Source organism: Malania oleifera, chromosome 1 (assembly GCF_029873635.1).
Source record: "Malania oleifera isolate guangnan ecotype guangnan chromosome 1, ASM2987363v1, whole genome shotgun sequence".
Lineage (NCBI taxonomy): Eukaryota > Viridiplantae > Streptophyta > Magnoliopsida > Santalales > Ximeniaceae > Malania > Malania oleifera.
This window is the reverse complement of record NC_080417.1, coordinates 20,561,616-20,575,914: the sequence shown is the minus strand read 5'-3', so window position 1 is coordinate 20,575,914 and position 14,299 is coordinate 20,561,616.

The following is a 14,299-nucleotide window of genomic DNA, read 5'->3' as shown; positions in this document are numbered from 1 at the left end:
ATCATTTGGTGATCTCTCTAAAGTCCCAATTCAAGGAAAGGGAATGTCCTAATCAAGAGGAAGGATGGAGATCATGCTTACATCTCCAACGTATATTACGTTCCAGATATGAAGACTAACATTTTGAGTCTCGGACAACTTGTCAAGAAAGGCTACCGAATTAGCCTACGTAATAAGCAGATGGTGATAACAGATGCTCGAGGAAAGCTGGTTACTCGAGTACAAATGGCAAAGAATCGAATGTTTCCACTCGCTATTCAAAATGATACGCTAAGGTGTTTAAGCGCTATCATCAAAGACAAATACTGGTTATGGCATCTCAAGTATGGACATCTGAATTTTGAAAGTTTGAAAAAGTTGGGAAGTAAGAAGATGGTGAAAGGCTTACCCAACATCCACCACCCAAATACGATATGTGAAAGCAATGTTCTGAGCAAGCAACACAGAAACAACTTTGGAAAGCAAGCTGACTGGAGATTTACAATGCTGCTCCAACTAATTCACATAGACGTGTGTGGTCCATTGAGATCATTTTCAAATGGACAGAATCGATACTTCCTCACCTTCATCAACGACTACAGCAGGAAGATTTGGGTCTACTTCCTAAAAAGGAAGTCAAAGGTGTTTGACAAGTTCAAAGAGTTCAAAGCTTTTGTGGAGAAACAGAGTGGCTATCGCATCAAGTCACTCCAATCAGACAAAGGAGGAGAGTACAAGGACGAAGCTTTCTTGGAATTCCTTATACAGCAAAGGATTCAGAAAAAGTTCACACCAACCTACACTCCTTAGTTGAACGGTGTAGCTAAAAGGAAGAACCACATGATCCTTAACATAGTTAGAAGTGTGTTAAAGGATAAGAATGTGCCCAAGAATTTTTGGGCAGAAGCAGTATCATGTGCAGTTTATCTTCTTAATAGGTGTCCTACGAAGAGTCTTAATACAAAGACACTACATGAAGCTTGGAGTACTCACAGGCCCAGTGTGAGTCATCTTAGAGTGTTTGGCTCCATAGCCAACGCCAAGATCCCAGAAGCAAGGACAAAGTTGGAAGATAAAGGAGAAAAGTGTATCCTTGTTGGATATGGTGACAACACCATGGGATATCGACTTTACAATCCCATCAACAAGAAAGTCATTCACAGTAAAGATGTCATTTTTGAAGAAAATGAATCCTGAAAATAGGTCCAGGCTGAATCTTCCAAACATGTGGAATTGACACTTGAAGGAGAAGAACCCACATAGACAAGAGAAGTGGTTATCGAGTCACAAGTTCTCGAGCTTCAGACACCTCTACATGGTTCACCACAGAGGAATGAATTTCTATCACCAATTGAGCATGAAATCTCATACATAAGGCCTAAAGAAGCTCGTAATCTATCTGATCTGTATGAAACTACATAACCTATAGAAGAATATGTTACTTTATACTGTATATTGTTGACTAGCGACCCAATTTGCTTTGAGAATGCTAATAAAGAAAATAAATGGAGAAAAACGATGGATGAAAAGATTCAATCCATCAAGAAAAACAAGACTCGGGAGCTGACGAATCTCCCTAAGGGCCACAAAACTATTGGTGTAAAATGGGTCTACAAAACTAAGAAGAACGCTCAAGGAGAAATCCAGAGATACAAATCAAGACTTGTCGCCAAGGGCTATAGGAAGAAAGAAGTGGAGTTGATATCTTGCAGAACATATTATCAAAATGCAACATTTTTACAAAGTCACTCAGGAATGATATTTTTGCAAGACTGAAGACAATGCTCGAAATGACAAAACCAGGAGAGTCAAGTTTAAGGGGGGATGTTGGAAATTAAACATGACTAGAGATGGCCGACAACCCACCGCTGTTGATTTTTCTAGAGTCGACAGGCAACCTACTATACCCACCAGCCCACCTCCATTAAAGATTAATTCCCACCATTGTTGATTATACTATTCTATGATTTTCTATAAATAGATGTGTGTGTGTGTGTGTGTGTGTGTAATGTAAAATGTGGTGATGTGAGGGTGAATAACCAATGAGAGATTTTGTTTTGAATTCCTCTATATATTTTTTCAGATTGAAATTAATTGTTTTTCAATTGAGTGCACTACTCCCTAAGTTTCAATCACAACCAGTGGTTGAGTGAGTCCCCTCCACCCATCATAGTGCATGGTCTATTCATACCGGCAAACGTGCAAGAGTTTTGTGTCTAGAGATGTTATGTGAGTGATATGTTAGAATTTGGTTCAAGAATTTAATATTTATCAAGTTAGTGTAACTCATAACATATTTTCTCTAAGTGCAATTCAAACCAAAAGGTATTGTCACTCAATGCATTAGATCTCATCATTACCCAACACTGCTTTTTATCTTTCTTCATTTTTTTTTTTTTTAAATTTGAACCATGTGGGGGATTGTTTTTTTTTTTGGATTACGCACCAAGTATCCACGTGTCTGTTTTACGGTCCACGTGACTAATCTTACGTCTCTTGAAGTTGACCCCACAACTCCAAAGGGAGGGTAAATTCAGGAGTCCAGGAGTGGAAACGAACCCGGGAGGATTTGAACACCTAACCTCATGAGAGGCACTCCCGCAACCCACACTACCAATGTGTGGGGGATTGTTGATATTAATGTTGGATGTTTCAAATTAAAAATATCTATTTAATAAATATTATATAATAGTTGTCGTTTTTTATTTTGATTAAGTGTGCATTAAAATTAATATTTTAGTTTTAACATTTTTAAAATATTAACTACTACTTTAATGTTTTCTATTTACGACGTTGGAAGTTATACTTAATTTTGTCTATATTAACTATGATCTGACTTCATTTCAAGATATATTTTTTCTTCTTCAAAACAACTCTATATTTTACTCTCTTTCAAGATTTATATTTTATTGAGTAATTAAATGACACTACATCTCCTAAAGTTGAGTGCATACAAAGCCAAGTCAGCTAAGTAATTCATGAAGTCGTGCGCGCAGTGACTATATGTACCGAGAATTGTTCTACATAAGCGCAAAATCAACTTGAAGGACAATGTTCCTTCCACGTCTTAGCTTCTCATAAGTATTTTTTATTTTTATTTAAAATTAATTTAATTAGTAAATATTTTTCCTTATATTATATTTCTAACAAGATGCTCCTCTTGCATTCTCACTCAGGGAGAAATTATTAGGTACACCGTGTATAATGCATGATAAATTACGTAGGGAACTTGACCCTTCATATTGTTCGTGTAATTGTTCTCTTAATATTAAGCATGTGGCAAATAGGTCTATATATATATATATATATATATATATATATATATATATATATGATATTAATAAATGTAATACTCATCTATCACATATTTAACATCTAAAAAATAGACTTGCAGACATGTGAAGAGGCAGGTCTATTGTAAATTTTTTTTGTAATACACCAAAACTAATATGATTTCACTATTTGTAAAAAAAATTAATTATAACTGTCTAGTTTAGTTAAAATACATACCCATGATGAAATCATATTGGTCCTGATGTACACTACAAATTATGCAGGAGACCTATCCTTCAATGTGTCCATATGTCTATTTTATGGATGCTAAACATAAGTAAATGGCTCTTATTCTTTATAAGTGTGATATTAATTAATGTAAGATCTATTTGCCACATGTTTAGCATATATAAAATAGGCAGACAAACAACATAGAAAGAGACAGGTCTCCTATATTATTTTCAATTTATACACCCAGTGTACTTAATATTTCCTCATACTCAAGGGGTCGATTAAAAGGACATTTCAGAGCAAAGGAGACTTTTATGTTGTAGGTATCATGTTCGAAATTTGGGAGGAGTGGAAAGGGATAGAGAATATAAGATGGTATGCCTCACGTTGTATAGTGTAAGCCAAGTGTGAACTTTAAATTTTGACAAAAAAAAAAAAAAGCCTCCCAATAGACAAAAGGCAAAATTTTCAATTTCACTAATCATTCATGATAATGGTTTTTTTTTTTTTTTTTTTAAAAAGTGCAAACTTTATTGATATGCCCTCACTTTTGGCGGAAGAATACTATGATTACAAGACAAGCATTAGGAGATTACAGATAAAGAAATTAAAGGCCTCCCAAAAACAACACCAACAACTAACCAAAACAGGTCCTCAAATCCAAATAAAGATAAATAAGAAACAAATCTAAACAAGTCTATCAAAAATAAAAATAATAAAATAAAATAAATTCAAAAATTCAAAAAATCTAAACCTACTAAATAAAAATCGAGAGGTTGAACTAATGACGAAAGGAAGTGAGACCCAATATATCCATCCAAAGGATACCTTTCTAGGAATGTGGTAAAAAATGTTGTTATTCGTAGATGACATTGTTTCTCATTTCTCCTTCTCTAATGATAAAATCAGTCGCACTATTATCTTTTCTATATTGATGGATCACCATGAAGTTCCCTATAATGGTCTTATTTAAGTGAAACACTTAGTTATGTGCACTTCTTCTTTAATACATTCAAAACATGCTTGATACATCGCCTCTTAGCTCCTCTACTATGTACACATATATAATACCAATGCTTAATTTACTTATGAGTTAATATATTCATGTAATGTAATAATTAGACATTAATGTAGCTAAAACGATGCATGATATTTTGAATAAGATCCTTTGTTAATTATGTAGCGCACAATCTTAACATGAAAAGTATTGCTATTAGACACCTTTGCATATATAACAAAGGAGGCGGGGCCTATTCGATACATATCCATATGCATGTGTCGACATAATCTTAAAAGACATTAATCTTTAGAGTGCTGCAGTGTGTTTCACTCAAGGTTTTGAAATACTTTTGGATGTTGCAGTAGTTGTAGCAATTTAAGAAATTTGTAATTTCAAACAATTTGCAAGCACTGAATTGTACATACTTGGTTTAAGTATTGGTAACTCAAAGAAATTTTTCAATTAGTAATTTCTTTCTTCTTTTTTGTTTTTCGTACTATGTTCTGAAAAAAAAAAAAAAAAAAGGAAAGAGAGAGAGAGAGAGAGAGAGAGAGAGAGAGAGAGAGAGAGAGAGAGAGAGAGAGAGAGAGAGAATTACTAACACATCAAAACAGGATTAGTCAAGCCAACTGGATTATCTAGTACAAAACCTTACAAACTAGTTGGGAACACTGAAAAATAAGTCTTCCCATCCATATCTAGTATAAGACATGTTCAACTTGTTGAGCAATGCATGTTCAACAACTTACCTTCTTGCCAAGTGACAATTTGGTGATACTACACCCTTGACAGATGACATGTTATATGTATTGCCAATTGAGCTTTTGAAATAAACAAAACATCTCCATATTAATGATTATCAATAGTCAATTGATTTATATAGTATTAATTACATAATTATACATAGTTCAATTTATATATGTACATCTTTTTGAAACAATTTGTGTACTCAATAGTTCATTTCGAATGTATACAATTAACATGTGTTTATATAAACTAGCACATACTTGGTTATACGTAAATATATATGGACACACATATGTTAAGTACATAAATATAACCAACATATTTAAATGTTAATAAATAAGTGAATATTTATTTTATGTAAATGGGTTATTAATTAATGACCTGTCCATTTTGATTTAACCAATATGATGCATATCCATCCATTTAGTATGTTTTGTCACAATAATGGTGGTAGTATTTACTTATTTATAATTTTCTTTTACTTCAGAAAACTAATAACAAGCCTTGAATTGAGAGATGGGAAAAATATTAGGTCAGGCTCTTTCGTCTAATGAAATCACTCTAAACAGTGGATTTCGTATAGATCCCACAGGATAGGGCCTACATGTAATTCAATAGATTTCATTGTTTGAAGTGATTTTATGGGTCAAAAAATATATGAGAAGAAGAGCACACTACTCCTGCCAAGTCCTACTGAAGTCCTAATTTTTTTTCTATAAATAGAGTTGACATTTTCCTTCATTTTTTTTCTGGCACAAGATAACGAGAAATTATTCAGAGAACCTCACCCTTCACATGTCCGCGTGCCTACTTTCTAAATTTTATATATATATATATATTGAAAATGGATCTTCCTCTTTTCATGTTTATATTAAAGAATCTAAGACCAATTTATCATATGTCTATATGTCTAACATTTAAAAAATAGAAATACGGAGACATGGAGGAAGAGATCCTCAATATAATTTTTCTAGATGACAGCTTTACAGTTGTCCCAAAGAACTGCCCAAAGTATGATGTCCTTCATCTTCGAACTTCAACCTTCCACATGGGTGACATGAACCATTTTCCTTGAAGAAAAGGCTACCTTAATACCACATGAGCGCTCAGTGATCTCATTTCCTTGAAGGCTCTGATTCCGCAATGGGCCGTCGTGTAAGATTTTCAGTTTGGACTGCAGGAGGAAGGCCTTGCTTGTGGGATTGAACCTAAATTTATTATTACCCCACAAGTTATGCGTTTTATATCAAAGCCAAGCCCACCACTCTCTTTGCTGGAAGGTTCATAGGTTGCATGGCAGTGATGGCACCCATCAAAAGCAAATGAAACTGCTGAAATTGTTTCTTTCAGAATAAATGCTATGCACGTAAATTTAAGATCCAACTCTATATTATGAATAGGATAACATTTTGTTTTTGCACTTTTATTTATAAAAAGCTCTTGATGAATGGGTAAGCTGTAATGACCTCAAAATTTATATCATTTTTTTTTTTCCTTTCTTCATATTATATATATATTAACTGTTTTGATACCCTCTACTATGAAACTCGGACCTGAGCAGGTATCGGGGTAATCCTGTATATAATATTCATACCTACGCAACGGAAACATAAACCATACATCCATACATACTATACAATACCAGAGTTCAATACATTTAGATCATAGTCATAAAAAACAACTCCCTCCAATATCACCTATTCCAAAAATTCAAAACTTAGTCACAAGTTCACCCTAAAACCAGGGCTATCAAGAAATCACTCTATCTGTGAGCCTAATCTGTTAGCCTAACTGGCTCACCTGAAAAATGGTAAAATTAATAGGGTGAGACAACGCTTAGTAAATGGAAATATGATATTACTAGTGTGTGGCGACCGAGTCGTAAAACTATAATAATAGTATGTAAAACTGCATGATCTGGTAAATCTATAAAACACATATATCACGTGTATAGTAGCTTAAAATATATGAATCATCTAAACTTTCTATCATTCATACTGCTAATATCATACTATATACAATAAAAGTTGTAAAATTGTATACATATACATAATTGTGTTTTATCCCTGGAACTCTGTATGTCATGATTTGACCCCTCATGATAGGGTTGTGTGGCCCGTAGGCGGGACTAAACCTGGTTGGCCCTCCAGGTAAGTAACTATACTCTACACTACCTCAACCCGGTCAAACTACATACTCTCCTAGGCGTAAGACTGACTGCTACCTCGTCTAATCGGCCCCCTCAACCCAGCAAATTGGGGAGCTGCATACTATCTTAGCACAGTTGACGGTACCCACACACTATCTGAAATATGTGGTTGTACTCTATCTGTATTAGCAACGGTACCGTGCTCTGTATTCTGTATCTGTACTGTATCTGTCTGTAATCTTTTCACAGGGATCTGATATCATATATATATATATATATATATATATATATATATATATACTCTTTATACTGTTTTCATTATGTTTCCAAAATAACCATAACACTATAACTTTGTACTGTAAATTATGTAATATCTATAGCATCTTGATGCTATAACTATATACTCTGTCTGTACTTTCAATCTGTATAATCTATCTATACTTTCTGAGTGTTATGGCATTTAGGAAAACATAGCTTTCTATATACACCATATATAATGTTCTATCTGTATACTATTTAATATCTGTATGTGTAATCATCTGAGTAAAACTGTATATGTATACATATTCTATCTATATAAAAATCTGTAAAATATCTAACTATATCTATATAGCTTGTTGTACTGAAAACTGTACAAAATTTCATATCAGGTAATATCTACTCCGGCCACATATACTTTAAAAATTCATTATCTGTAATATAACTGGTATACATGCATATATATAAATGTATAAAATTTCTGATAACATAAATGAATCTCCTAGCATAGCATATTTCTCTTACCTTATCTCTAAAAAGTTCCTACTGTACTCTAGCCCTATACCCGCAGAGTTCTCCACTTAACACCTTGAAAACAACATCCCCCAAAACAAAACATCAGTATTTTATTACCTACAACATTTCTTATAACTACAAGGAAAGCATAATCTAAATAAAATACCTTATCCTGGATTTGGGGATGAATTCCAAACCAACTTCTCCCACGATCAGTTCCAGCAGACTTGTAGAGAACTTCGCTAGGAGCGTCGTGGTGGCCTCAGATTTTCGATCCGGTGAGAAACGAGGCTAAAATCGAAGAGAGGAGGGAGAGGCATTTTTAGAGAGAGAAAGAGTCCTTTGCACCAAAATTCTGCTTCAAAATTCGGGTTTTGGCAATTTATAGCCTCAGATTTGTCGACGAGACACGTCATCTCGTCGATGAGTCTTTAAGGAATTTCGTCGACAAACTTCCTCCCTCATCGATAAATTTCAAACTGCCCCAAAAACCTCTCTCGGTATTTTCTCGTCGACGAGACCTACTTATGCACTCGTTGACGAACTCCCTGTGTTCGTCGACAAGACCCAGTGCAAAAATCTTCCGAGTTATTATATTCAAAGTGCAATGTTCTGTTTTCATTTCCTTCGCTCTTTAATATTTAAATACCATTATTCTTCAGATCGTTACATAAGCCACCCCACTTAAATTTTCCAATCCCCATTACATAACCTTAAGCTTTAATCTGAACTTTCAAAGCGTTGTCCTCACAAACACAAAACAAAACAAACAAGCAAAAACAAAAACAAAAACAAAATTATTGTAAATAAGGATCGGATATAGGATGCACAACGAACTAAGAACAAGTAAATTAAACTCAACAAGAAAATAAGAAACGTACAACAAGCACAATAACAAAATTTACGCGGTTCGGTAAAACCTACATCCACAGAAGCAATGACACAAGAATTTCACTAAGAAAATATCAAAGTACACAATACACTTCACAAATGATCACACTTACTATCAATACACATCCAGAATGACATATATAATAGTCTCTTAGAGGTTTCCCTCCAATTACCCAACCACCCCAACGTTCAAATTTAAAATTCAAAAAATTGCTCGTAGCCCAAAAACATTCGTCAACGAGAACAGGGAATTCGTCGACGAGACAAAGAAGGACACTCGTCGACTAGTCTGGTCACTAGTCGGTGATCCTTCAAATCTGCTCTCAGTATCTCAGAAACTCTAAGTTTTTCTTACTCTTGGGATCTACTCGTCAATGAGGACAGGACATTAGTCGACGAGTCCCTTCTACTGCTCCGCACCAAGAACACATCCATATGTTTTTCCTCCCTTTGTTTATAAACTCATAAAGTATTTGAGCCACACCACAAATAACAATCTCCACCTGGGCGATTATACGCCCCTTAAGAGAACTCGAAAAACATATCTAATTGCTCCACCTTGAACTTGGAATGTTTAGTTGGGTATATCTCCCTTTTATCACTTGGAGATATAGAGTACGTCCAAGTAATGCTTGAAATTTTCAGAAGTAATTAATTTCGTCAACATATCCACTGCATTTTCAGAAGTGTGAACCTTCTCCAATATAAGTTCACCTGAAGTAATTAACTCTCGAATCATGTGAAACATCACATCAATATGTTTAGTTCTAGTATGCTATACTTGATTCTTCGCCAAATAAATGGCACTCTGACTGTCACAATGCAGCACCACTTCATCTTGCTATAATCTTAGCTCTTCGACTAAACTGGTAAGGCTTCTTTTGCAATTTCAGCAACTGCCATATATTATGCTTCAGTCATGGACAACGCGACCAGAAATTGAACCATGGATCTCCAACATATAGGTCCTCCTACAAGGGTAAAGACATAACCCGTTTAGACCTTCTATCATTTATATCTCCTACATAATCAGCATCAACAAGCCCCATAACTGAAGGACAACCCTGTTGCTTGCCGAACATAATGTCATATCCGGATGTACCCCGTAAGTATCTGAATATCCATTTGACAATTTCCCAATGCTTTCTTCTTGGATTAGAGAGAAACTTACTCACCATACTCACGGCATGTTCCAAATCTGGCCTTGTACACACCATGGCATACATTAAACTCCCCACTGTACTAGCATAGGGGACCTTTGACATGTCCCGGATTTCCTCATCCAAACTTGAGCAATCTGTAGTAGACATCTTAAAATGACTCGCTAGAGGTGTACACACCGATTTTGCATCAGCCATGCTAAACCTCTGCAACACCTTCTGTACATAACTGCCCTGACATAACCATTACCTCCCTGCAATTATGCCTCAGCGAATCTCCATCCCAAGTATTTTCTTAACTGAACCAAGATCCTTCGTGTCAAATTTCTTATGCAACAGTTCCTTTAACTGATTCACTTCAGTTAAATATTTTGCAACTATCAACATGTCATAACATACAATAATAAGAAAATAAGAGAACCATCATTAAATTTGTTCACATATACGCAACAGCCATACTCACACCTTTTGTAACCAATCTTGATCATGTAGGAATCAAATCTTTTATACCATTGCCTTGGATACTTTTTCAACCCATAAAGAGATTTCTTCAACTTAAAAACAAAGTCTTTTTCCATGGTTCACTGAATCCCTCTAGTTGTACCATATAAATATGTTCCTCCAAGTCACCGTGAAGAAATGTCGTCTTCACATCCATTTGTTCCAAATTGCGATCATAATAAGCTACCAACCCCAACACAATTCTAATAAAAGTATGTCGGACCACAAGTTAAAAGATCTCATCATAGTCTATCTGCTTCTTCTGTGAGTATCTTTTTGCCACTAATCTTGCCTTGAATTTTTCTCCTTCCTTTTTGAAATTCCCTCCTTCTTCCTATATACCCATTTGCAACCTACCGGTCTCTTTCCATCTGGAAGCTCCACCAAATCCCAAGTTTGATTTTTATATAGTGATTCCATCTCCTCAATCATTGCTCTCATCCACCTACTGTTCTCTTGGCTGTGCACTACCTTTTGAAATGTAGTTGGATCATTACAACTAGTAAGAAAAGCATAAGACACTAACTCTTCAAACTCATACCTTAGCGAAGGACTAATAGTGTGTCTAGATCTCCATATAGAAAGATCGTCAACTTGCTGGTTTCCTAAACTAGAGATCCTTGCAACCCTAGGACCATGATCATTTCCGTTGCCCTGAGCTTCCAACTCCACTTGCACAACATTTTTATCACTGCCCTAGTTTTCTTGCTCCTGTTTCTATTCATCACTATCTTGAGTACGTTTCACCATAGCCTTCTCATCAAAAACTACATCTTTGCTTATCACCACCTTGTTTTTCACTAGGTCCCACAGCTTGTACCCCTTTACACCTTTCAGATATCCCAAAACAATGCAACCGTGAAACTTCGAGTCAAGCTTAAACCTCTCCTCACTAGACATGTGAACATAAGCTGAACACCCAAATACTTTTAATCCGGAGTAGTCTACTGCATTTCCCGTCCATACCTCTTCTGCCACTTTACCCTCTAGTGACCCCCTTAGTGATTGGTTTATCAAAAAGCAAGTCATACTATCTATCTTGGCCTAGAAGTTCTTCGGTAGCCTTGCATTATGCCTGAGACACCGAGTTCTCTCAGTCAGAGTCCGGTTCATCCTTTCTGCCACACCATTTTACTGAGGTGTCTGGCGAATGGTAAAGTGTGTCTTTATGCCCCACTACTCACAAAACTCCATAAACCAAAAATTAGCGTACCAGTTCATCCTTTCTGCCACACTATTTTGCTGAGGTGTCTGGCGAATGGTAAAGTGTCTCTTTATGCCTCACTACTCACAAAACTCCATAAACCAAAAATTAGCGTACTCAGTCCCATTATCTAACCTCAAGCATTTGATTCTCCTCCCCGTCTAGTTTTCCACTTCAGCATTCCAAATCTTAAACCTGGAAAACATATCAGACTTATGCTGCATGAAGTATACCCAGACTTTCTATGAGTAATCATCAATAAAACTCACAAAATACACATCCACCCTTTGATGCAACTTTAATCGAGCCCCAAACATCATAATGCACACAATTAAGAATACCTTTTGTCTTGTGAACAACTGACTTGAATTTTGCCCTGTTTTGTTTTCTAAGAACACAAATCTTGCAAAAGTCTAGCTGACATGATTTTAGACCTTTCAGGAGTTTCTTCTTGTGTAATTCTTTTATACCATGTTCCCCCATATGCTTAAGATGCATATGCCACAAGACGGTCTCATCAGATTCAGCATCTACGACTGCAGGTTCACCTACAACAGCAGTTCCCTGCAATGTGTAGATATTCCCATCTAATTTTTTTCATTTCATCACCATCCGATTTCCTTTCCATACTTTCATAACTCCACCTTTAGACTTGTAATTGAAACCATTACAATCCAAAGTGTCAAGTGATGTCAAACTCTTCCTCAACTAGAGTATATGTCTACACTGCTTAAGGTTCTCACAGCACCATCAAACATTTTTATCTTAACACTTCCTATGCCAATAACCTTACAAGAAACATCATTACTCATAAGAACTGAACCTAAATTCACTAATATGTAAGTGCTGAACCACTTCTTGTTTGGAGTCATGTGGTAAGAACATGCCGAATCAAGTATCCAAGAGTCCATAAGATTATCCGATCCCGATGAAACTAAAAGAACATCACCATCGCTGCAAACTGAACCTCCTTCTTAAACCACATTCTTTGACTTTGAAATTTCAACATTTCCCTTCTTTTAATTCGAACATTCCAATCTAAAATGCCCCTTTTTACCACATTTATAACACCAAAGTTCCTTTTTCTTCTTGGATTAATTATGGGATTTCTTACTTGACCCACTTTTAAACTTTCCTTTCCCACGCTTATTATTACCTTTCACCACAAGTCCTTTTCCTTCGTCACATATTTTCAACATTTGATGAAAATTCAGCATGGCACTTGTTGCCTCTTCTAAATCAAGAGTCTTTTTTCCCCACCTAAGAGTGGTAACCAAATTTCCTTAGGTATAAGTTGACGGCAAGGAGTTTAGATCAATGTCTTATTATCTTCATCAAACTTAACATCTCTCATCAAATCACTTATGATTTGATTAAAGGCATTAATATGTTGATCTAAATTTGATCCTTCAACCATCTTAATCCAATAAAGACGCTGATTAAGAAAAAGTCTATTATTGAGTGATTTGGACATGTACGAGCTTTCTAACTTTTGCCATATAGCTGTTGTAGAAGCCTCCTCCATCACACAATAGAGAATTTCGTCGGCCAAACACGAGCATATTTTAGAAACGACCTTTGCTTTCAAATCTCCCCATGTTGCCTCACCCATTCCTTCCAGCTAAACATCTAGTAAAGCCTTAGTCATTCCTTATTGCACAAGAATAACCTTGACTCTCCTCTACCACAAACCAAAATTTCCAATTCCATCGAATTTGATAATGTCAAATCTTCTAGAAGATGATCCCGATGCCATGACAACAATCGCTCTATTACTAATTTGTTGTAAATAAGGATCGGACATAGGATGCATAGCGGAATAAGAACGCAACAAGCAAATTAAACTCAACCAGAAAATAAGAAACAACAAGCACAACAATAAGATTTATGTGGTTCGACAAAGCCTACATTCATGGACGTAATGACACAAGAATTTCACTAAGGAAATATCAAAGTACACAATACACTTCACAAATGATCACACTCACTGTCAATACATGCCCAGAATGACATATATAATAGTCTCTCAAAGGTTTCCTTCCAATTACCCAACCACCCCAACATTCAAATTCAAAATTCAAAAAATTGTTCGCAGCCCAGAAACACTCGTCGACTAGTCTGGACACTCGTCGACAATCCTTTAAATCTGCTCTCGGTATCTCAGAAACTCTAAGTTTTTCTTGCTCTTGGGATCTACTCATCGACAAGGACAGGGCACTTGTCGACGAGTCCCTTCTGCTACTTTACACTAAAAACACATCCATATGTTTTTCCTCCCTTTATTTATAAACTCATAAAGTATAAGAGTCACACCATAAATAACAAAAATAAAAGGTGCTCCAATTCAGAGTGAGTTGGTCAATTTATAGCCAAACCTTTCTCGTGGAAAA